At 46.1% G+C, this 26445-nt stretch overlaps 1 protein-coding gene and 1 long non-coding RNA gene across 2 annotated transcripts in view; one reads left to right on the top strand and one right to left on the bottom strand.

Annotated features, from left to right (window-relative positions):
• Window positions 1–20267, bottom strand: part of LOC138641341 (uncharacterized) — a 32878-nt gene extending 12611 nt beyond the window's left edge. The window contains exons 1-2 of the long non-coding RNA XR_011313777.1: window positions 20158–20267; window positions 7563–7620 (exon numbers count right to left, since the gene is read on the bottom strand). This is a non-coding gene — a long non-coding RNA (uncharacterized lncRNA). The remainder of the gene's footprint in view (window positions 1–7562; window positions 7621–20157) is intronic.
• The window catches only part of TRIO (trio Rho guanine nucleotide exchange factor), a 2940676-nt gene that overhangs the window by 1804108 nt on the left and 1110123 nt on the right, over window positions 1–26445 (top strand).

Here is a 26445-nt window from a genome sequence, read left to right as displayed (position 1 = left end):
TCAATGCTATCACCATTAAAAATAAGTACCCGTTGCCCCTGATATCGGAGCTCTTTGACAGGCTAAGGGGAGCAAAGATATTCACCAAACTAGATCTGCGGGGTGCCTACAACTTAATTCGCATCCGTGAGGGGGACGAATGGAAAACGGCTTTCAATACCAGGGATGGGCACTATGAGTACCTGGTGATGCCCTTCGGGCTCTGTAATGCCCCAGCCGTTTTTCAGGACTTTGTCAACGATATCTTCCGGGATATGCTTTCCACCTCGGTTGTAGTCTATCTGGATGATATTCTCATCTTCTCTCCAGATATTGACTCCCACCGGAGAGATGTTGGCAGAGTCTTTGAACTCTTACGGGCGAATTCCTTATATGCAAAGTTGGAGAAGTGTGTGTTTGAACAGGAGTCCTTGCCTTTCCTGGGCTATATCATCTCGGCCCAGGGATTGGCTATGGATCCTGCCAAACTACAAGCAGTGATGGACTGGCAGGAACCCCATTCTCTTAAAGCGGTGCAGCGCTTTATGGGGTTCATAAATTACTATCGCCAGTTCATTCCCCACTTCTCAACTTTGGTAGCTCCCTTGGTATCTCTCACCAAGAAGGGAGCGAATCCCAAATCGTGGTCCGAAGGGGTCTCCAAGGCCTTCTCTTCTATAAAGTCCCATTTTGCCAGTGCTCCTATCTTACATCGTCCCGATGTGGGTAAGCCATTCCTTTTGGAAGTGGATGCCTCATCCGTTGGTGCTGGAGCAGTCCTCTATCAAAAGGATGCTCAGGGTCGGAAGCACCCATGCTTCTTTTTCTCAAAGACCTTCACACCAGCGGAGAGAAATTACTCCATCGGGGATAGAGAGTTGCTGGCAATGAAGTTGGCCTTTTTGGAGTGGAGACATCTCTTGGAGGGTGCTCGGTTCCCATTCCAAGTTTTCACGGATCACAAGAATTTGGTCTATTTACAAACAGCCCAGCGGCTGAATTCTCGTCAGGCCAGATGGTCCTTGTTTTTCTCCCGGTTCCACTTTACCCTACATTATCTCGCTGGGGAGAAGAACATTCGTGCTGACGCTCTCTCTCGCTCCTTCGTGTCAGCTGAGGAGGAGGAGGACGAGCCTCGGCTCATTGTCCCTTCGGAGAGTCTGAGAACTGTAGCTCCGGTTTCGCTGGCGTCTGTGCCCTCGGGCAAGACTTTTGTTCCCATCAATTTGCGTCCGGAGGTTCTCGCTTGGGCTCATTCATCCAGAGTGGGTGGACACTTTGGGGCAAAAAGGACATCTGAGCTACTGGCGAGGACGTACTGGTGGCCACATATGGTTCGTGATGTCGGAGACTACGTTCAGGCATGTGTCTCTTGTGCCAAGAATAAGTCTTCCCGACAACGGCCAGCTGGTTTGTTATACCCTCTGCCGGTGGCAGACAGGCCCTGGGAGATGGTCGGGATGGATTTTGTTGTGGGTCTGCCCAAGTCTCGTGGCTGTACCATTATTTGGGTAATCACCGACCATTTTTCGAAAATGGTGCATTTGGTGCCGCTTCCCCGGTTACCTTCTGCACGGGCCTTGCCAGCGTTGTTTGTCAAACACATCTTTCGTCTTCACGGTATGCCAGACAAAATTGTCAGTGACCGAGGTCCCCAGTTTGCGTCTCGGTTCTGGAGAGAGCTTTGTCGTCTTCTCAGTATCGAGTTGAATCCCTCTTCGTTTTATCATCCCGAGACGAATGGGTTGGTAGAGAGAGCCAACCAGACCTTGGTCACATATCTGCGACATTTTGTTTTGGCTAAGCAGGATGACTGGGCATCTTTGCTACCATGGGCGGAGTTTGCTCTTAACAATGCTGTAGCTGACTCCACTGGACAGACTCCATTCCTCAACTATGGTCAGCATCCGCGGGTACCTGTGCCCATGCCCGTGTCTTCCGCCGATTCCAGGGTGGCAGACTGGGCTGTGGAGGCACGGGACATTTGGGATCGCACTCAGGATGCCATTCAGGCTTCCAAGGAGAGAATGAGGTCCTCCACCGACGCACATCGGCGCCCCGCTCCAACCTTTGCTCCTGGCGACTTAGTGTGGCTCTCCGCCCGTAACATCAGGCTGCGAGTTGAGTCTACCAAGTTTGCACCTCGCTACTTCGGTCCTTTTAAGGTCCTCGAACAGGTTAATCCTGTGGTTTACCGTCTGGCCCTTCCTCCACGCCTAGGTATCACCGACACCTTTCATGTGTCCCTCCTTAAGCCCGTCTACATGTCCCGGTTTTCTGAGTCATCTACTGGGACGTCGGGTTCGTCTACGGACGATTACGAGGTGAACGCTATCTTGGGGTACAAGGTGGTTCGTGGCAAAAAAATTTATTTGGTGGATTGGAGGGGTTACGGTCCTGAGGATAGATCCTGGGAGCCTGCTGAACACATTCAGGCTCCGCAGCTCATTGCTGCCTTCGAACGTAGCGAGGCCCAAGGAGGGGGGGGGGGCAATGTTAGGGGTCGAGTTCCCGCTTCTGCACAGGGGGAATCTCGAGCCACCTCCGCTGCGGTCTCCCATTCTTGTCCAGCCACAGTGGAGTCTGCTCAGCAAAGACGTCGGTCCCAGCGTCTTGCTCATTCTCACTCTGTTCTGAGAGTTACTGCTGCTTCTCCAGTCTCTGCCATTAAAGTCAGTGCTGGTCAGCAGCGAGCGGACTTCTCTGGGACTAAGTCCTTGTCTGCACGTACTGAGCATGTCCAGGGTAAGATCTCCCGTTGGAGATCGAGGGTCATGTGCTCAGGCTCTGCAGCACATTCCATTGGTCCTTTTGGCAGGTCTTGGAAGGGCAAAGGTACTGTAGCCACATCCTGTGCTGCTGCTATATAAACTGTGCATGACCGCACGACCATGCGCTAGTATTGTCTTACAATTGAATACGTGTGTTTGTTGTGAGTGCAAGTCGTTCATTAAATACCCCTACCCTATTGTATGACTGTTCGCGTATGGAGTATGGCTGCTATCTAGCGCCCGACTAATCACTCAACGTGTCACACACGTATCAGCGTCTATTGCTGTGACCGCCAGTGCGGCGCCACGCGCCAGTAGTGCGCTTCCTGACCCACGTCTGGGTGCTTAGTGGTGCCTGCCAGCACGGCACAGTTCGCACTTCGGTGCTCTAATTATAAGAGTTGCCTAACACACCCTGTTGCGATGTTGTGTCAGCAAGTGGTCTAATCGGACTTCAATCCTGTGTCTTGGGGTTGTGTTCGCTGACTCCTTGCTTGCACTCTTTAGTGCGGTATTGCGGACCTGTGGTTTTACCGAGTTCGCTTCCACCGCCATATTACGCTGCCATTTACTAGCAGCAGGTTTTCACCTGCACGGTGGACCCCGGACTGCGAACGCATCTATTACATCTTTCTTGGTGCGTTCCGCCAGTCCTAACATATATATATATATTCACATGTGTAAAAAAATTAAAAAAAATTCCCCCCCAAAAAAATATTCTTCCTATAATAATAAATAATAATCTTTTTTTTTTATATAGCGCTAACATATTCCGCAGCGCTTTACAGTTTGCACACATTGTCATCACTGTCCCAGATGGGGCTCACAATCTGAATTCCCTATCAGTATGTCTTTGGAATGTGGGAGGAAACCGGAGTGCCCAGAGGAAACCCATGCAAACACGGAGAGAACATACAAACTCTTTGCAGATGTTGTCCTTGGTGGGGTTTGAACCCAGGACTCCAGCGCTGCAAGGCTGCAGTGCTAACCGCTGCGCCACCGTGCCACCCATAAATACATTTATTTATCTAAATAAAAAAAAACTATAAAAGTACACATATTTAGTATCGCTGCGTCCGTAACGACCCCACCTATAAAATTATGTCACTAGTTAACCCCTTCAGTGAACACCGTAAAAAAAAAAACGAGGCAAAAAACAACGCTTTATTCTCATACCGCCGAACAAAAGGTGGAATAGCACACGATCAAAAAGACTGATATAAATAACCATGGTACCACTGAAAATGTCATCTTGTCCCGCAAGAAAACGAGCCGACATACAGCATCATCAGCGGAAAAATAAAAAAGTTATAGTCCGCAGAATAAAGTGATGCAAAAATAATTATTTTTGCTATAAAATAGTTTTTATCGTATAAAAATCGCCAAAACATAAAAAAAGATATAAATGAGGTATCGCTGTAATCGTACTGACCCGAAGAATAAAACTGCTTTATCAATTTTACCAAACGCGGAACGGTATAAACGCCTCCCCCAAAAGAAATTCATGAATAGCTGCTTTTTGGACATTCTGCCTCACAAAAATCGGAATAAAAAGCGATCAAAAAATGTCACGTGCCTGAAAATGTTACCAATATTAACGTCAACTCGTCCCGCAAAAAACAAGACCTCACATGACTCTGCGGACCAAAATATGGAAAAATTATAGCTCTCAAAATGTGGTAACACAAAAAATATTTTTTGCAATAAAAAGCGTCTTTCAGTGTGTGACGGCTGCCAATCATAAAAATCCGCTAAAAAACCCGCTATAAATAGTAAATCAAACCCCCCCTCCCTTCTTCACCCCCTTAGTTAGGTAAAAATTTAAAAAATGTATTTCCATTTTCACATTAGGGTTCGGGCTAGGGCTAGGGTTAGGGCTAGGGTTAGGGTTGGGGCTAGGGTTAAGGCTACAGTTAGGGTTGGGGCTAAAGTTAGGGTTAGGGTTGGGGCTTCATTTACGGTTGGGAATAGGGCTGGGATTAGGGTTAGGGGTGTGTCAGGGTTGGAGGTGTGGTTAGGGTTACCTTTGGAATTAGGGTTAGGGGTGTGTTTGGATTAGAAAAATATTTAAAGAAAGAAGAGCACTCACCGTCCGTACAAAAAGGTCCGTCCTTTATTAATGGCTTCAAATTAAAATAGCAAGACATGGCAGGGAGAAACTGTGGCGAGAGGTCTCTCGCCACAGTTTCTCCCTGCCATGTCTTGCTATTTTAATGTGAAGCCATAAATAAAGAACGGACCTTTTTGTACGGACGGTGAGTTCTCTTCTTTCTTTAAATATTTTTCTAAAGATTTGCACACTTTGTCTTCTGAATGAGCACCCGAAATCCGATGTTGCAAAGAACGCTTTCTCAGCATAAGGGAGGTGTGACAGGTGCATTGAGCTGATTGTGCGCACAACTTTTTTCTTTTTTCTTTTATATTTGTGTTTGGATTAGGGTTTCAGTTATAATTGGGGGGTTTCCACTGTTTAGGCACATAAGGGGCTCTCCAAACGCGACATGACGTCCGATCTCAATTCCAGCCAATTCTGCGTTGAAAAAGTAAAACAGTGCTCCTTCCCTTCTGAGCTCTCCCGTGCGCCTAAACAGGGGTTTACCCCAACATATGGGGTATCAGCGTACTCAGGACAAATTGGACAACAACTTTGGGGTCCAATTTCTCCTGTTACCCTTGGGAAAATACAAAACTGGGGGCTAAAAAATAATTTTTTGTGGGAATTTTTTTTTATTTTCACGCCTAGTGAAACACTTGGGGGTTCAAAGTTTTCACAACACATCTAGATAAGTTCCTTGGGGGGTCTAGTTTCCAATATGGGGTCACTTGTGGGGGGTTTCTACTGTTTAGGTACATTAGGGGCTCTGCAAACGCAATGTGACACCTGCAGACCAATCCATTTAAATTTGCATTCCAAATGATGCTCCTTCCCTTCCGAGCTCTTCCATGCACTCAAACGGTGGTTCCCCCCCACATATCGGGTATCAGCTCACCACACATCTAGATAAGTTCCTTAGGGGGTCTACTTTCCAAAATGGTGTCACTTTTTGGGAAGTTTCAATGTTTAGGCACATCAGTGGCTCTCTAAACGCAACATGGTGTCCCATCTCAATTCCAGTAAATTTTGCATTGAAATGTCAAATGGGGCTCCTTCCCTTCCGAGCTCCGCCATAAGCCCAAACAGTGGTTTACCCCCACATATGGGGTTTCAGCGTACTCAAGACAAATTGTACAACAATTTTTGGTGTCCAATTTCTTCTCTTACCCTTGGGAAAATAAAAAATTGGGGGCAGAAAGATCATTTTTGGGAAAAAATATTATTTTTTTTATTTTTAAGGCTCTGCATTATAAACTTTTGTGAAGCCCTAGATGGGTCAAAGTGCTCACCACACATCTAGTTAAGTTCCTTAGGGTGTCTACTTTCCAAAATGGTGTCACTTGGGGGGGGTTCAATGTTTAGGCACATCAGTGGCTCTCCAAATGCAACATGGCGTCCCATCTCAATTCCTATCAAATTTGCATTGAAAAGTCAGACGGCGCTCCTTCGCTTCCGAGCTCTGCCATGCGCCCAAACAGTGGTTTACCCCCACACATGGGGTATCGGTGTCCTCAGGACAAATTGTACAACAACTTTTGGGGTCCATTTTCTCCTGTTACCCTTGGTAAAATAAAACAAATTGGAGCTGAAGTAAATTTTTTGTGAAAAAAGTTAAATGTTCATTTTTATTTAAACATTCAAAAAATTCCTGTGAAACAACTGAAAGGTTAATAAACTTCTTGAATGTGGTTTTGAGCACATTGAGGGGTGCAGTTTTTAGAATTCTGTCACACTTGGTTATTTTCTATCATATAGACCCCTCAAAATGACTTCAAATGAGATGTGGTCCCTAAAAAAAATGGTGTTGTAAAAATGAGAAATTGCTGGTCAACTTTTAACCCTTATAACTCCCTAACAAAAAAAAAAATTGTGTTCCAAAATTATGCTGATGTAAAGTAGACATGTGGGAAATGTTACTTATTAAGTATTTTGTGTCACATATCTCTGTGATTTAATTGCATAAAAATTCAAATTTGGAAAATTGCAAAATTTTCACAATTTTCGCCAAATTTCCATTTTTTTCACAAATAAACGCAGGTAATATCAAAGAAATTTTACCACTATCATGAAGTACAATATGTCACGAGAAAACAATGTCAGAATCACCAAGATCCATTGAAGCGTTCCAGAGTTATAACCTCATAAAGGGACAGTGGTCAGAATTGTAAAAAATGGCCCGGTCCATAACGTGCAAACCACCCTTGGGGGTTAAGGGGTTAAAGACACCTCCGTCACCCACACTGTTTTCAGCTTATTCACTGACAAACTGAGCATGTCTGTGACATCTCCTTGGAACCAACCAATCGGTACAGTGTGCGTGAGCATGCACAGTGTTCATCTTTCTTGGCCACCATTTTGCTTTAGGGCAAGTTTGCCCACAACATTTAGGCTCACAATACATGCATACTGAGGCTTAAACATTTAAAATAAATATCAATATAAATCAATTAGACCACGTAGGTCATATTAAGAGTGCAACTAGCCCTTTGGAGTGCAGGATAGGACTTTATGGATGGAGTACATCCACACTCCCTCCGCATCTCCCAGCAGCCTTATGCACAGTATAATCATATGAGCAGAAGCCTCCAAAGCAAGTGTACTTCACTCCATATCCTTCCATACTTCATGGCCCTTTAGAGAACAAAACTCCATCCGCATAAGGCTGCCCGGGAGTGTCCAAAAAATACTTCATAGATTTTTTTTTTCAATATTATTACATTATATACATAATATAGTATCCGCCATGCTTCCATGAATATTTTCTTTTTCACATATCTGAAAAAATAAAAAAAATAAAAGCATGTTAATATATATCATAAAATGCATCATAAAAGATTTTACATGAAATATTCCACAACCTCATTTACAGAGAATCAGAGAATACGGCTCTCATAACAAGGAGAGATTTATATTATCATATGTAATTGAAAGTACTATTAAGTCTTCCAGGCTTGAGAGTCTTAAGCTCATGAATTCACCTGAGTTCTAACTTTTTGAGAGTCTCAGTGTGGTTACCACCTCTCTTATGTATGGGCACATGATCAATAACGGAATTTCAATTCCTTTTCCGAATGACCTTTTTCACAAAAGTGTTTAGGTACAGGTAGGTCCTTTCTTTTTTTTCACATTGTAGAAGGAACATCTTTATTCTCATTTTCACAAGGAAAGACTAGAAGCATTGGGATGAAAATGAATGGGAGGCGACACAGATTAGATATTAGAAAAAAACTTTTTTACAGTTAGGGTGATCAATGAGTGGAACAGGCTGCCACGAGAGGTGGTGAGTTCTCCTTCCATGGAAGTCTTCAAACAGAGGCTGGACTGATGATTTAGTGAATCCTGCTTTGAGCAGGGGGTTGGACCAGATGGCCCAGGTGGTCTCTTCCAACTCTACCATTCTATGATTCTATGTATATGTGAATATCGTATCTATGTTGTTTGAGACTTGTTTTAAGATCACACATCGTCTGTTAGGAGTCGAGTTTCCTCTGCTGCACAGGGGGAATCTCGATCCGTGTCTGCTGCGGTCTCCCATTCGGTATCGGCCGCAGTGGGCTCTGCTCAGCGGCTGATTCGGTGCATAGGGTCACTACTGCCTTTTCTGGCTTTCCTATGGTACCCTGCACTGATCTGCGGCGAGCGAGCCTCTCTGGGACTAAGTCCTTGTTTACTCACACTGAGCATGCCCAGGGCAGGGTCTCCCATTGGAGGTCGAGGGCCACATGTTCGGTCACATGCTCAGGTGCTGCAGTACATTCCATTGGTCCTTCTGGTAGGTCCTGAAAGGGCAAAACATGCTCAGGTACTGCAGCACTTTCCATTGGTCCTTCTGGAAGGTCCTGAAAGGGCAAAAACTTCAGTAGCAGCTTCCTGTGCTGCAACTATATAAACTGCGCATGACCGCACGGCCATGCGCTAGTATCGTCTTTTGCTATATGCTTTGCGCCAATGTGGTCATGTGTTTGTATGTGTTCAGGGACCCGGCTGAAATAAGCCCCTAGAATGCTGGCACCTCCGGCGAGGAGATTGTGTATAAGAGTGTTCAGGGACCCGGCTGAAATATGCCCCTAAAATGCTGGCTCCTCCGGCGAGGAGATTGTGTATGCATGCATGACCACTCACTGCTCACATCTGGGTAGTTGGCCTGTGCCTCTGTGAAAGTCTAACAGGGCACAGAGCTCACCTCTCGCGGTTACTCTGTGAAGCTAACAGAGTTGGTATATACCGCCATATAGAGCCGCCATTATTTAGCAGCAGGTACTTTCCTGCACGGTGGATCCCGGGTTGCGAACGCACTAATTCCTTTTAATAAACAATATATTTGGTGCGTTCCGCCAACCCTAACAGTATACTAGCGCCAGGATCTGGCTAAGTAATGGCGGATGAACAGCGATTGCAGAGGTACATCCAGCTGCTGGAGGGCCGGTTGGCGTCTCTTAAGCGTGCAACCTCGGCGGTGGATGTTACCGCAATAGCTGTTCTGGCTGCTAGCGTGGCTGCAGCAGCTTTACCCACTGCCACCTCTGTTCCGACCCTATCTCACCTTCCTTTGCCTGAGAGATACTGTAGGGACAGTAAGTCCTGTAGGGGTTTCGTGAGCCAATGTGGTATACACCTCGAGCTTCTGGCTGCACGTTTACCTACTGAGCGGGCAAAGGTGGGATTCATAATCTCTCTCCTGTCGGACAGAGCGTTGGAGTGGGCTATACGCCGCTGTGGGAGCGCAACGATCATGTGGTGCGGAGTGTTCCTAGGTTTCTGGACACTCTGAAACAGGTCTTTTTAGGACCTCAAGTCACCCATGATACAGCGCTCCAACTGCTGGCTTTCACTCAGGGTTCAACCATGGTCAGTCATTTTGCTGTTCTCTTCCGGACATTAGCGTCTGAGTTGGAATGGCCAGATAAAACCCTCATTCCCGTATTTTGGAGGGGGCTGGCTGACCATGTGAAGGACGCTTAGGGAGATTCCCGCCACACTGGAGGAGCTCATAGCCGTATCTACTCGTATTGACCTCCGTTTTAACGATTGGAGGTTGGAGCGAGCCCAGTGTAGGCAGAGGTTTCGGCTGGCTCCCACTTTCGCCAAACCTTTGGAATCTCCAGTCCAGGCATCCGAGTCACATGAGGCCTTATGTTATGGCTGGCAATCAGGCAACACAGCGTGCAGTAATCAGCGCACATACAGAGATCTGGCAATAACCAAAAACAATAGGACGAGCTCTGAGACGTGGAATCTCTGTAGACTGCAGTACCTGATCTATCCTCACACAACTATAAGCAGCAGTGGATTGCGCCTATCACTACCTATGCAACTCGGCACTGCCTGAGGAGCTGACTAGCCTGAAGATAGAAATACAAGCCTGACTTACCTCAGAGAAATACCCCAAAGGAATAGGCAGCCCCCCACATATAATGACTGTTAGCAAGATGAAAAGACAAACGTAGGAATGAAATAGATTCAGCAAAGTGAGGCCCGATATTCTAGACAGAGCGAGGATAGCAAAGAGAACTATGCAGTCTACAAAAAACCCTAAAACGAATACCACGCAAAGGGGCAAAAAGACCCACCGTGCCGAACTAACAGCACGGCGGTGCACTCCTTTGCTTCTCAGAGCTTCCAGCAAAAGTTAATAGCAAGCTGGACAGAAAAAACAGAAAACAAACTAGAAGCACTTATCTAGCAGAGCAGCAGGCCCAAGGAAAGATGCAGTAGCTCAGATCCAACACTGGAACATTGACAAGGAGCAAGGAAGACAGACTCAGGTGGAGCTAAATAGCAAGGCAGCCAACGAGCTCACCAAAACACCTGAGGGAGGAAGCCCAGAGACTGCAATACCACTTGTGACCACAGAAGTGAATTCAGCCACAGAATTCACAACAGTACCCCCCCCTTGAGGAGGGGTCACCGAACCCTCACCAGAACCCCCAGGCCGACCAGGATGAGCCACATGAAAGGCACGAACAAGATCTGGGGCATGGACATCAGAGGCAAAAACCCAGGAATTATCTTCCTGAGCATAACCCTTCCATTTGACCAGATACTGGAGTTTCCGTCTAGAGACACGAGAATCCAAAATCTTCTCCACAATATACTCCAATTCCCCCTCCACCAAAACAGGGGCAGGAGGCTCCACAGATGGAACCATAGGTGCCACGTATCTCCTCAACAACGACCTATGGAATACATTATGTATGGAAAAGGAGTCTGGGAGGATCAGACGAAAAGACACCGGATTGAGAATCTCAGAAATCCTATACGGACCAATAAAACGAGGTTTAAATTTAGGAGAGGAAACCTTCATAGGAATATGACGAGAAGATAACCAAACCAGATCCCCAACACGAAGTCGGGGTCCCACACGGCGTCTGCGATTAGCGAAAAGCTGAGCCTTCTCCTGGGACAAGGTCAAATTGTCCACTACCTGAGTCCAGATCTGCTGCAACCTGTCCACCACAGAATCCACACCAGGACAGTCCGAAGACTCAACCTGTCCTGAAGAGAAACGAGGATGGAACCCAGAATTGCAGAAAAATGGAGAGACCAAGGTAGCCGAGCTGGCCCGATTATTAAGGGCGAACTCAGCCAACGGCAAAAATGACACCCAATCATCCTGGTCAGCGGAAACAAAACATCTCAGATATGTTTCCAAGGTCTGATTGGTTCGTTCGGTCTGGCCATTAGTCTGAGGATGGAAGGCCGAGGAGAAAGATAGGTCAATGCCCATCCTACCACAAAAGGCTCGCCAGAACCTCGAGACAAACTGGGAACCTCTGTCAGAAACAATATTCTCAGGAATGCCATGTAAACGAACCACATGCTGGAAGAACAAAGGCACCAAATCAGAGGAGGAAGGCAATTTAACCAAGGGCACCAGATGGACCATTTTAGAAAAGCGATCACAGACCACCCAAATGACCGACATTTTTTGAGAAACGGGAAGGTCAGAAATGAAATCCATCGAAATATGTGTCCAAGGCCTCTTCGGGACCGGCAAGGGCAAAAGCAACCCACTGGCACGTGAACAGCAGGGCTTAGCCCTAGCACAAATTCCACAGGACTGCACAAAAGCACGCACATCCCGCGACAGAGATGGCCACCAGAAGGATCTAGCAACCAACTCCCTGGTACCAAAGATTCCTGGATGACCGGCCAGCACCGAACAATGAAGTTCAGAGATAACTTTACTAGTCCACCTATCAGGGACGAACAGTTTCTCGGCCGGACAACGATCAGGTTTATTAGCCTGAAATTTCTGCAACACTCTCCGCAAATCAGGGGAGATGGCAGACACAATGACTCCTTCCTTGAGGATACTCGCCGGCTCAGATAACCCCGGAGAGTCGGGCACAAAACTCCTAGACAGAGCATCCGCCTTCACATTTTTAGAGCCCGGAAGGTATGAAATCACAAAATCAAAACGAGCAAAAAATAACGACCAACGGGCCTGTCTAGGATTCAAGCGCTTGGCAGACTCAAGATAAGTAAGGTTCTTATGATCAGTCAAAACCACCACGCGATGCTTAGCACCCTCAAGCCAATGACGCCACTCCTCGAATGCCCACTTCATGGCCAGCAACTCTCGGTTGCCCACATCATAATTACGCTCAGCAGCAGAAAATTTCCTGGAAAAGAAAGCACATGGTTTGAACACTGAGCAACCAGAACCTCTCTGTGACAAAACCGCCCCTGCACCAATCTCAGAAGCATCAACCTCGACCTGGAACGGAAGAGAAACATCAGGTTGACACAACACAGGGGCACAGCAAAAACGACGCTTCAACTCCTGAAAAGCTTCCACGGCAGCAGAAGACCAATTAACCAAATCAGCACCCTTCTTGGTCAAATCGGTCAATGGTCTGGCAATGCTAGAAAAATTACAGATGAAGCGACGATAAAAATTAGCAAAGCCCAGGAATTTCTGCAGACTTTTTAGAGATGTCGGCTGAGTCCAATCCTGGATGGCCTGAACCTTAACCGGATCCATCTCGATAGTAGAAGGGGAAAAGATGAACCCCAAAAATGAAACTTTCTGCACACCGAAGAGACACTTTGATCCCTTCACGAACAAGGAATTAGCACGCAGTACCTGGAAAACCATTCTGACTTGCTTCACATGAGACTCCCAATCATCTGAGAAGATCAAAATGTCATCCAAGTAAACAATCAAGAATTTATCCAGATACTCACGGAAAATGTCATGCATAAAAGACTGAAAAACAGATGGGGCATTGGCAAGTCCGAACGGCATCACCAGATACTCAAAATGACCCTCGGGCGTATTAAATGCCGTTTTCCATTCATCTCCCTGCCTGATTCTCACCAGATTATACGCACCACGAAGATCAATCTTAGTAAACCAACTAGCCCCCTTAATCCGAGCAAACAAGTCAGAAATCAATGGCAAGGGATACTGAAACTTAACAGTGATCTTATTAAGAAGGCGGTAATCAATACACGGTCTTAGCGAACCATCCTTCTTGGCTACAAAAAAGAACCCTGCTCCCAATGGTGACGACGATGGGCGAATATGTCCCTTCTCCAGGGACTCCTTCACATAACTGCGCATAGCGGTGTGTTCAGGTACGGACAAATTAAATAAACGACCCTTAGGGAATTTACTACCAGGAATCAAATCGATAGCACAATCACAATTCCTATGCGGAGGTAGGGCATCAGACTTGGACTCTTCAAATACATCCTGAAAGTCCGACAAGAACTCTGGGATGTCAGAAGGAATGGATGACGAAATAGACAAAAATGGAACATCACCATGTACTCCCTGACAACCCCAGCTGGTTACCGACATAGAGTTCCAATCCAATACTGGATTATGGGTTTGTAGCCATGGCAACCCCAACACGACCACATCATGCAAATTATGCAGTACCAGAAAGCGAATAACTTCCTGATGTGCAGGAGCAATGCACATGGTCAGCTGGGCCCAGTACTGAGGCTTATTCTTGGCCAAAGGTGTAGCATCAATTCCTCTCAACGGAATAGGACACCGCAAAGGCTCCAAGAAAAATCCACAACGTTTAGCATAATCCAAATCCATCAGATTCAGGGCAGCGCCTGAATCCACAAACGCCATGACAGAATACGATGACAAAGAGCACATTAAGGTAATGGACAAAAGGAATTTGGACTGTACAGTACCAATAACGGCAGAGCTATCGAACCGCCTAGTGCGTTTAGGACAATTAGAAATAGCATGAGTAGAATCACCACAATAGAAACACAGTCTGTTCAGACGTCTGTGTTCTTGCCGTTCTACTTTAGTCATAGTCCTGTCGCACTGCATAGGCTCAGGTTTACTCTCAGACAATACCGCCAGATGGTGCACAGATTTACGCTCGCGCAAGCGACGACCGATCTGAATGGCCAAGGACATAGACTCATTCAAATCAGCAGGCATAGGAAATCCCACCATTACATCCTTAAGAGCTTCAGAGAGACCCTTTCTGAACAAAGCCGCTAGTGCAGATTCATTCCACAGAGTGAGTACTGACCACTTCCTAAATTTCTGACAATATACTTCTACATCATCCTGACCCTGGCATAAAGCCAGCAGATTTTTCTCAGCCTGATCCACTGAATTAGGCTCATCGTAAAGCAATCCCAGCGCCTGGAAAAATGCATCAACATTACTCAATGCAGAATCTCCTGGTGCAAGAGAAAACGCCCAGTCCTGTGGGTCGCCGCGCAAAAAAGAAATAATAATCAAAACCTGTTGAATAGGATTACCAGAAGAATGAGGTTTCAAGGCCAAAAATAGCTTACAATTATTTCTGAAGCTCAGGAACTTAGTTCTGTCACCAAAAAACAAATCAGGAATCGGAATTCTTGGTTCTAGCATCGATTTCTGATCAATAGTATCTTGAATCTTTTGTACATTTACAACGAGATTATCCATTGAGGAGCACAGAGCCTGAATATCCATGTCCACAGCTGTGTCCTGAAGCACTCTAATGTCTAGGGGAAAAAAAAGACTGAAGACAGAGCTAAGAAAAAAAAATGCTGTCAGGATTTCTTTTTTCCCTCTATTGGGAATCATTGGTGTGGCTCCTTGTACTGTTATGGCTGGCAATCAGGCAACACAGCGTGCAGTAATCAGCGCACATACAGAGATCTGGCAATAACCAAAAACAATAGGACGAGCTCTGAGACGTGGAATCTCTGTAGACTGCAGTACCTGATCTATCCTCACACAACTATAAGCAGCAGTGGATTGCGCCTATCACTACCTATGCAACTCGGCACTGCCTGAGGAGCTGACTAGCCTGAAGATAGAAATACAAGCCTGACTTACCTCAGAGAAATACCCCAAAGGAATAGGCAGCCCCCCACATATAATGACTGTTAGCAAGATGAAAAGACAAACGTAGGAATGAAATAGATTCAGCAAAGTGAGGCCCGATATTCTAGACAGAGCGAGGATAGCAAAGAGAACTATGCAGTCTACAAAAAACCCTAAAACGAACACCACGCAAAGGGGCAAAAAGACCCACCGTGCCGAACTAACAGCACGGCGGTGCACTCCTTTGCTTCTCAGAGCTTCCAGCAAAAGTTAATAGCAAGCTGGACAGAAAAAACAGAAAACAAACTAGAAGCACTTATCTAGCAGAGCAGCAGGCCCAAGGAAAGATGCAGTAGCTCAGATCCAACACTGGAACATTGACAAGGAGCAAGGAAGACAGACTCAGGTGGAGCTAAATAGCAAGGCAGCCAACGAGCTCACCTAAACACCTGAGGGAGGAAGCCCAGAGACTGCAATACCACTTGTGACCACAGAAGTGAATTCAGCCACAGAATTCACAACAGCCTTAGATGTGACACGAGCGGGATCCAAGTCTCAGTCTGCCCGTGCACATAAGGTCCGGCATGTTTGCCAGCAGTCAGGACACCTTGCCTCCAAGGGTCCTCAGCGGTCGGGGAAACGTCAGCGTCTAGTGGCAGTTGGAGGAGGTACACTAGACACGGCGACGTTTGCCTCAAAGTTGTCCTTCAAGGGAACAATTACCATAGGCCCATCCACTCTTATGGTCGAGCTATGCGTGGATTCTGGGGCAGAGGGTAACTTTATGTCTTCCGCCTTTGCCCAGCGTCACGCAATACCCTTGGTGATGCTCGCCAAGCCGGTAACCGTTCGAGTGGTAAATGGGTCAACACTACCTTCACAGATTACCCACCAAACCATTCCTTTCACGCTATCTGTGTCTCCATCACATCAGGAGATAATCTCCCTATTAGTCATTCCTGAGGGAATTGATGAGGTCCTGTTGGGGATACCATGGCTTCGCTATCATTCTCCTCATATTGAGTGGTCCTCTGGGAGAATTTTGGGTTGGAGTAAATCTTGCGAGGGTAGATGTCTGAGGGAGTGCGTTCAGGTTGCTACTACACAGGTACCCGCAGATCTTTCCTCTCTCCCCAAGCACTATTGGCCCTATGCAGACGTGTTCTCCAAAAGAGCTGCGGAGACCCTTCCGCCTCACCGCCCCTATGACTGTCCTATTGACCTCTTGCCTGGTGCTGAGCCTCCCCGGGGTCGAGTCTATCCGTTATCTCTCCCGGAAACGGAGGCAATGTCCCAGTACATCCAGGAGAATCTGGCAAGAGGATTCATTAGGAAGTCAGTGTCACCGGCAGGGGCAGGGTTCTTCTTCGTACAGAAGAAGACTGGAGACTTACGTCCATGCATAGACTACAGGGGTCTTAACGCCAACACCGTTAAGAACAAGTACCCACTACCCCTGATATCTGAGCTGTTTGATAGGCTACGGGGAGCGAGGGTATTTACAAAGTTAGATCTGCGGGGTGCTTACAACCTGATTCGCATCCGTGAGGGGGATGAATGGAAGACGGCTTTTAACACCAGGGATGGGCACTATGAATATCTGGTGATGCCCTTCGGGCTCTGTAATGCCCCAGCCGTTTTCCAAGACTTTGTGAACAACATCTTCCGGGATATGCTCACCACCTCGGTCGTAGTCTATCTGGATGATATTCTCATCTTCTCTCCAGATATTGACTCCCATCGGAGAGATGTTCGCAAAGTCTTCGACCTCTTACGGGCAAACTCCCTCTACGCCAAGTTGGAGAAGTGTGTGTTTGAGCAGGAGTTCTTGCCTTTCCTTGGTTATATCATCTCTGCCCAGGGTTTGGCTATGGATCCTGCCAAGCTACAGGCTGTAATGGACTGGCAGGAACCCCATTCTCTTAAAGCGGTGCAGCGCTTTATGGGGTTCATTAATTACTATCGCCAGTTCATTCCACACTTCTCAACTTTGGTAGCTCCCTTGGTTGCCCTCACCAAGAAGGGAGCAAATCCCAAGTTGTGGTCAGAGGAGGTCTCCAAAGCCTTTCTCTCGATCAAGTCACACTTCGCTAGTGCTCCCATCCTACATCGCCCCGATGTTGATAAACCATTTATCTTGGAGGTTACTCTGTGAAGCTAACAGAGTTGGTATATACCGCCATATAGAGTCGCCATTATTTAGCAGCAGGTACTTTCCTGCACGGTGGATCCCGGGTTGGGAACGCACTAATTCCTTTTAATAAACAATATATTTGGTGCGTTCCGCCAACCCTAACATCGTCTCAACAACATAGTACTGTGGACAAGGGCATTGTAACATATAAATCACATACTCAGATGAGCACGTCAGGTAGTGTTTAATCTTAATTACTTCTCCTGTCGCTGGATTGGAGAAGGAAGGATCTTTTAGCATCAGTGAACAGTTGACACATGAGAGGCACAGAAAACACTCTTTCCTTTGTGTCCCTGTCATTGATGTTTGCGTAATCTTTCTAAGAGGACCTATATCAGATTTCACCAGTTTATTACCAAGGTATTTGCTTCTCCACCATTCCATTATTTGGGGGTTTTGGAACTCACTTACCCCATGAATTCCCCTACTCAGGGTTGGCCAATGTTATCTGATGATTTTTGCAATAGTGTCACTGTCTTCACAATACTCACTAAAAGGGAATCCTTTTTGCACTATTTTGTTCCTTTTGTACAAATAAATCCTTTCTCTCCACATTGTTAGTTTAAGCCCTTTGTCTATCCAGAATCTTTTTTTGTTAACCACGCTCTTTAAACTTAGTTTCTATTGCGTTTAAGGTCATATCCAATTTCATTTAGTCTCCCACAATTCTTTTTACCCTTAAGAACTGCTCATAAGGTATCACCTCTAACATCTTTCTAGGGTGATTACTTGAAAAAAATAAAACATTATTCCTGTCCATTTTTTTTAGAAAAAAAATGTGTACTCATTTTTACCCCTTCTTTGATCACAAGCACATCAAGAAATTGTAGTCTATTCTCAGAGCTTTCCATTGTGAACTTTGCAGTTGCATTAAGCATGTTCATATACTCAAAAAACATTACAAGCTCGGTTACAGTACCAGTTCATATCAAAAATATATTGTCTATGTATCACCACCATCCCCCAACTTTAGAGAAATGGGGCGACACAGACAAACTCTTCTTCCAACATACCCATGAGTATATTTGCATAAGAAGGTGCCATGTTACCGCCCATGGCGGTCCCTCTTAGCTGTTGGTAATACTCTTCTCTAAATAAAAAAAAAGTTCTTTGTCAAATCCACTCTTAACAGATCCAAAATTATTTTACGGGCCTGCTCTGAAAAGTTGCACTCACTCAGTCTTTTCTAAACTGCAGCTATACCTTCATCATGTGAAATTGATGTATATAGTGAAACCACGTCAAATGAGACCATCGGATTCTGTTCCCTGTTATGATTAGGTGGCCTTGGAGCAGCATAAAAACCTTCACTGGAGTAGGTGGTAACTATACTGACCGCAAACACTGATCTTATCACCGCAACTAGAAGTAGCTGTGGGGTGTGCCTAACAAAACCTAGACACCTCGACACAGCCGGAGGACTAAATTCCCCTAAAGATGGAAATGGGAAAACTATCTTGCCTCAGAGTAGACCCCCAAAAGATAGGCAGCCCCCTACAAATAATGACTGTGAGTTGGAGAGGAAAAGACACACGCAGGCAGAAAACAGGCTTAGCAAAGGAGGCCACTTCTAGCTAAATAGAAAAGGACCGGAAAGGATACCAAGTGGTCAGCATAAAAATACTACAAAAATATCCACAGCAGAAAATACAAAACTCCACCACCTAACTAAAGATGTGGAGAGTATATCTACAACTCCATAGAATCCAACCAGACTGAGAAAAAAAACTGACACAGTCTAAGCTTGGACAAATAGAAACAAAAGATCAGCACTGAAAATAAGCACACAGCATGTGTACTTCAGAAAAAGAAACAAACACTTATCTTTGCAGAACTGGCAGATAAGCAGGAGAGGCCAGGCAGAGATCCAACACTTCCAAAGAAACATTGACAACTGGCCAGGACTAAAGAGTCCTGCAAAGCTAAATAGCCCAGTCAGAATTGCAATTAGCGGATACACCTGTCCAAGATTGCAGCCCAGAGACAACTGCATTACCATCTCCAACCACCGGAGGGAGCCCAAAAGCAGAATTCACAACAGTTCCCCCACTTTCAATCCTTCAGCTTTCACCAAGAAATCCGTAGTGTCCTTAATAAAGGATTTTGCCCCTAGTGCCAACAGATTTAAGACCCTATCAAGTAACACCCCAATGCAACTGAATACCAAATCAGACCCAACCACAATGGGGCACCCAGGAGGACTCTCAATACATTTGTGCACTTTCGGTAAAGCATATATCACAGATGTACATGGCAGAAGGTTCAACAGAAAATTATACATGTTTTTATCAGTTATCTTTCCTTCTAAGGCAGAATCTAAAATCACCCTGATTTCTCGATTCACTTGAAATTTAGGATCATAGTGCATTCTTTTATAGACCTGTTTGTCCTCAATCTGTCATTTTATTTCTCTAACATATATATCCTTGCCCATGATGACCACGGCCCCACCTTTATCAGCTTTTTTATAACTATTTTGTCATCATAGACAAGGTCATTCAAAGCCTTAAATTCTTAATTCCTAATGTTGGGATTTTTTAAACTTTTTTACAATTGATAATCTCAAATCTTCAATATCTCTAGTCAATGATTCTATATAGTTGGCATGAACATACTTTCATTACTTAAACCAAATTTACTCAAATATAGCTCACTTTCCTGGACTGGCTCCTTTATACTTCTGTTACTGAACCATTCTTTAAGTTCTATAGCTCAAAAATGTACTCAAATCAACTGTGCATTTGAACCTATCTATGTATGAGTTTAAACCATATGAAAAGCCTTTGTTAAGCAAATCTCTATGTACATCGGTCAATACCTTTTTTGAGATATTTATAATTATGTCTGTGGGCTGTTCCTGGTCACAGGGGCTTTCGACGGGGCTTGTTGATTTTTCTGTTTCACTCCTCTTTTGTATCTTCTGTCTATTCCATTGCCGTCTTCCTCCTCTCCTCATCCTCCTTTCAGCAGAGGGGCATCCAACTCTACTAGACACAATTATATGGTTAGTATTGGTTTTCATATTGTTACATCTGCTATTGTCTCTTTTTATCTTATGACAGTAGCATAAATACCGGGCAGCAGAGGATGCCATCGCCCTGGGCCCCACGCTCCGAGTGGGCCCACCTGGAGCTATGCTGCGGTAACTGTATCGGCAAGCACAGCGCGCCGATAGTTACATTCTGTGGCAGAGAGAATCGATCTCCCTGCTCTGCTGCCGAGCCACTATAGGACCCCTGAGCAGGCGGGGGGCCCAGAGCCAGCAGTGGTCCCCCCGCCCGTCATCGCAGGGTCAACTGTATCAGCATCTAGCTGATGCAGCTGACCACATTGATCAGCTCTGACACAGACCTGAAAATTGATCTGATGCACACTCTTGACAGCGGGTGCGATGACGGCACTACCCGGTGCACGCTCTCAGGAGATGAGCAAGTCAGATCTCGGAGCAGCGCAGGAGCCAGGAGGAAGAGAGGTGAATATATATATATTTTTTTTTAATGGGGCTGCATTATAATATAAAGGCTGGCTATGGGGGGCTGCATTATAATAGAGAGGCTGCCTATGGGGGGTTGCATTATAATAGAGAAGCTGCCTATGGGGGCTACATTATAATAGAGAGGTTGCATATGGGGTGCTGCATTATAATAGAGAGGCTGCCTATGGGGGCCTGCATTATAATAGAGAGGCTGCCTATGGGGGCAGCATTATAATAGAGAGGCTGCCTATTAGAGGGGGCTGCATTATAATAGAGAGGCTGCCTATGGTGGGCTGCATTATAATAGATAGGCTGCCTATGGTGTGCTGCATTATAATAGAGAGGCTGCCTATTAGAGGGGGCTGCATTATAATAGAGAGGCTGCCTATGAGAGGGGGCTGCATTATAATAGAGAGGCTACCTATTAGAGGGGGCTGCATTATAATAGAGAGGCTGCCTATGGTGTGCTGCATTATAATAGAGAGGCTGCCTATTAGAGGGGGCTGCATTATAATAGAGAGGCTGCCTATGGTGGGCTGCATTATAATATATAGGCGGCCTATGAGAGGGGGGCTACATTATATTACAGAGGCTGCCTTTGAGAGAAGGGCTACGTTATATTACAGAGGCTGCCTATGAGAGGAGGGCTGCATTATATTACAAAGGCTGCTTATGAGAGGGGGGGGGGCTGCATTATATTACATACTCTGCCTATGAGAGGAGGGCTGCATTATATTACAGAGCAGAGGCTTAGCTAGAGTTTTGGTTCGGGGGGAAGGGGCAAGATTTGTGAGTGGGCCCCTAACCAGGTAACATTGATTACAACTGGGTGACACACCCTAATAGTGGAGGAGAACCTCAGCAGATGACAGCACTGTTGCTGAAAATAATCTGTATATACAATAAAGACCAATATTGATATTAGCACCATGTGGTCAGTGGTAAATACCAGTCCTACAGAACATATGTGATTACAGCACATTTACAGATAATGACTAACTGCAGGGGCGTAGCTAGAGCTTTTGCCGCCCGGGGCTGCTCCCGAGTTTGGCGCCCCCCCCCCCCCCTCGGCTCAATACACACAAAGGTTACCAAAAATAGCACAACACACATGATCGGGTCTGCAAAAAAAAAAAACAAGTTCTGCTTACCTGACCACGCTCCTGCTCTCTCCACGCAGCTGAAGCGTGCACTCGCCGGCGACTGACAATGACGTCAGAAGCCGTCGACGTGTGCGCTGCGGGCCCGCACGTCAATAGCGTTAAACAACTGCAGCGCCGGCCGCGGTTTTAGAGGGCCCCGGGCGAAAGAGTCTCAGTGGGCCCCCCCTTTAACACATAGCATGATTCATGATGCAGATACAGCAGAGAAATATAGCATAGCCACATAGCATATAACACAGCCCACGTAGCATATAGCACAGCCACGTAGTGTATAACACAGCCCACGCGGTATATAACACAGCCCACATAGCGTATAGCACAGCCACGTAGTATATAACACAGCCAAGTAGTATATTGCACAGCCCACATAGCATATAACACAGCCACATAGTATATAACACAGCCATGTAGTATATTGCACAGCCCACGTAGCATATTGCCCAGCCACGTAGTATATAACACAGCCATGTAGTATATTGCACAGCCCACGTAGCATATTGCCCAGCCACGTAGTATATAACACAGCCATGTAGTATATTGCACAGCCCACGTAGCATATTGCCCAGCCACGTAGTATATTGCCCAGCCACGTAGTATATTGCCCAGCCACGGAGTATATTGCCCAGTCACGTAGTATATTGCCCAGCCACGTAGTATATTGCCCAGTGATGGAGTATACAGCACAGAGCCACGTAGTATACAGACTTAAAATAAAAAATAAACATATACTCACCCTCCGATGAATTCTGGCCCTGTATCGCATGAGGCAGCTTCCAGTCCCAGGGTTGGTATGAGCGCAGGACCTGTGATGACGTTGCGGTCACATGACCGTGACATCATGGCAGGTCCTTCTCACATACCATCCTTGGCACCGGAAGCTGCCGCTTGCATGGAGCGGGCACTGGAGCGTTGCGAGGAGCGGGAAAGGCGATGGAGGGTGAGTATAGCAGGTTTTTTCATTTTTTGATTATTTTTAACATGACATTTTTACTATTGATGCTGCATAGGCAGCATCAATAGTAAATAGTTGGGGACACACAGGGTTAATAGCAGCGGTAACGGAGTGCGTTACACCGCGGCCCGTTACCGCTGCTATTAACCCTGTGTGAGTGGTGACTGGAGGGGATTATGGAGCGGGCGCTGATTGTGGGGAGTATAGAGCAGGCGCCGGGCACTGACTGCAGCGGAGGGACTAATCGGACTGTGCCCGTCGCTGATTGGTCGCGGCAGCCATGACAGGCAGCTGCCGAGACCAATCAGCGACGACAGACAGAGGCCGCGACCAATGAATATCCGTGAAAGAAAGAAAGACAGAAGGACAGACAGAAAGACGGAAGTGTGACCCTTAGACAATGATGTAATATATATATATATATATATACATACATATATACTTCTCACCTGTGTCTTGCCTCTCTGTTGTTTTCTGTCTCTGTTCTCACATCTTTTCTGTCTCCCGCTCTGATTTTCATATTTCCTTCTGCCTCTTCTTCCTGCTTGTCCGTGGCTCCGCCCCCGACATTTAGCCCCGCCCCTCCATGGCTCTTCACATTGTGAGAGCTGTGACGCTGCTGGAGGGGCGGGATCGGAGCTTCTGCTGCTGACTGCAGGTGCGGGGGTGAGTCACAGCGTGTGTGACTGTGTGCCCCTGCTACACTGCAGCCAGCAACTCTGCACGGCCGCGCGCACTGCCAGCGCTCTGCTCCAGTCCTCATAATGCTGGGAGGAAGGAGCAGAGAATGAGTGCGCGCAGCCGCGCTGATAGCCGCCCCCGCATTGTGCCGCCCGGGGTGGCCCGCCCCCCGCACCCCCCCCCCCCCCGCACCCCCCTTCCTACGCCACTGACTAACTGCTGATGCTCTTTCTGATGGAATCGTTTTCACATATTTTCCATCTGGCCCTGGCTGACATACCAACTTCTTTCACCCAGGACTCATCTGCAGAGAATGCAGAGAATACAATAAAGACACAATTCATGTCTTATATTTTCAGTCCCATCATCATCTTTTGCCAACCTGCACAAACTCCTCATCCTGCTGATACCCTAATGCTGAGCCGTTGCTGCCGTATGTGTCCCTATTACTGCACCTGCTGTGTGGTTCTGTGCCCTATAAATTCTAAAGCAACTGTCTAGAATATAGTAGTGCCAAGTGCAAGTGCCCTAGCAAACAGTGCCCATATTTTGTCCCCTAAAAAGTAATATTACCTTATGTATGCCCCTTTGACAGTCACAATAACCTGAGTTCCCCCTATAACAATAAGTGCCCACTTTACATTAACCCTGCTGTTCTGTTCGGTCTGGGGAGACCTATTTTGAACTTTGGTATTTTTTGGGGTGTTCAAGATGCGGTTCTGAAACTTGTGGTTGATTGACTTAAATGAGGATGGGTCGGTCGGCCACGGGTTTCAGAGCCGCATCTTGAATATTTTAAAGAATATTGAAGTTCAAAGTCGGTCATTTTTGACCAACAGAACAGCAGGGTTAAATAATGTCCCGAGTCTCCCCCCTGTACAGCTCCTCTATACAAAATATGATGCTCTCTTATACACAATATAATGCCCCCTCACTGTATATATACTGACCCCTTAATATATTTCATATTATTTAATGGCCCCAACACTGTATAATGGCCCTGTTACTATAATGCCCACACTATATGACGGCCCCTTAGATAGCCTCCATATAGCATAATACACCAGATAGTCCTCAATACAGTATAATGCACACCCCATAGTCCTCAATATAGTATTGTGCACTCCCCAAAGGCAGAATTTATAGTATAATGCACTCCCCATTGGCAGAATTTATAGTATAATGCACTCCCCATAGGTCTACATGTTGTATAATGCACTCCCCATGGGCAAATTCTATATTATAATGCAGCCCATATATTTTAATCCAGCCCCCTCTCATAGGCAGCCTCTGTATTATAATGCAGCCCCCTTTCATAGGCAGCCTCTGTATTATAATGCAGCCCCCCTCTCATAAGCAGCCTCTGTAATATAATGCAGCCCCTCTCTCATAGGCAGCCTCTCCAATATAATGTAGCCCTCCTCTCATATGCAGCCTCTGTAATATAATGTAGCCCTCTCTCATAGGCAGCCCCTCTATTATAATGCAGACCCCTTCTCATAGGCAACCTTTGTAATATAATGTAGCCCCCCTCTCATAAAGCAGCCTATATATTATAATGCAGCCCCCCTCTCATAGGCAGCCTATATATTATAATGCAGTACCCTCTCATAGGCAGCCTCTGTAATATAATGCAGCCCCCCTATCATAGGCAGCCTATATATTATAATGCAGTACCCTCTCATAGGCAGACTCTGTAATATAATGCAGCCCCCCTCATAGGCAGCCTATATATTATAATGCAGCCCCCCCTCTCATAGGCAGTCTCTAATATAATGCAGCCCTCCTCTCATAGGCAGCCTCTTTAATATAATGCAGCCCCTCTCTGATAGGCAGCCTCTGTAATATAATGCAGACCCCCTTTCTTAAGCAACCACTGTAATATAATGCAGCCCTCCACTCATAGGCAGCTTCTGTAATATAATGGAGCCCCTCTCTCATAGGCAGCTTCTGTAATATAATGCAGCCCCCCTCTCCTAGGCTGCCTGTATATTATAATGCAGTCCCCCTCTCATAGGCAGTCTCTCTGTTATAATGCAGCCCCTCTATAATAGGCAGCCTATCTATTATAGTGCATCCCCCTCTAATAGGCAGTCTCTCTATTATCAGGTGATGTCACTGGTCTACAGGGTCTCTCACGATGCACTGACAGGAGATAATGGCTCCTGCAGTGCATTGCTGAAGAGGTTACCTGAGTTCAGGCTCACTTTACGGCAATGCTGCATGGGAATTTTCTCACATAGCGCTGCCGGTGAGAGAATGAACTCGGGTGACCTCTCTCCCAGCAGCAGCGGAGGGATGCATCGCGGAGGATTACCTCCTCCTGTTAGTTCATCGTGGAGGCCCTATAGAGCACTGACATTGCCCGATTTCACTGTTCTACATGGGAGATAGTGGAGGGACACCCGTTATTAACTGGACTACGGTGGAAAGGTAAGTATAGTATGGTTTATTATGCTATTTTATTCCAAGTGATCGAGGGCTTCAGGGACTAGGTGATTGATGAGTATGTATTGTATGTTGTATGTACTGTCTAATGTATGTCCTGTATGTCTGCTGTATGTTCTGTATGTTTTTTTTTTTGCTACTGAACACATGCATTGTCTGATGGGACTACTTTCCCATCATCGGCAATGCTGTTACTGTGAGCATTCATAGCCGGATGGGAGCATGGGAGCAGTAGTCCCATCAGACAATGGCTGCTTATACACAGGGACACACGCACACACGTGCACACAGTTGCATGGCCACCAAAATCTCCCGATCTGACCCCCTTAGACTTCTAGCTTTGGGGTCATCTGAAGGCAATTGTCTATGCTGTGAAGATATGAGATG

The sequence above is a fragment of the Ranitomeya imitator genome, chromosome 6 (genome assembly GCF_032444005.1).
Source record: "Ranitomeya imitator isolate aRanImi1 chromosome 6, aRanImi1.pri, whole genome shotgun sequence".
Lineage (NCBI taxonomy): Eukaryota > Metazoa > Chordata > Amphibia > Anura > Dendrobatidae > Ranitomeya > Ranitomeya imitator.
Note: the sequence above shows the minus strand (reverse complement) of the source record. Positions and strands in the feature narration are given on the sequence as shown.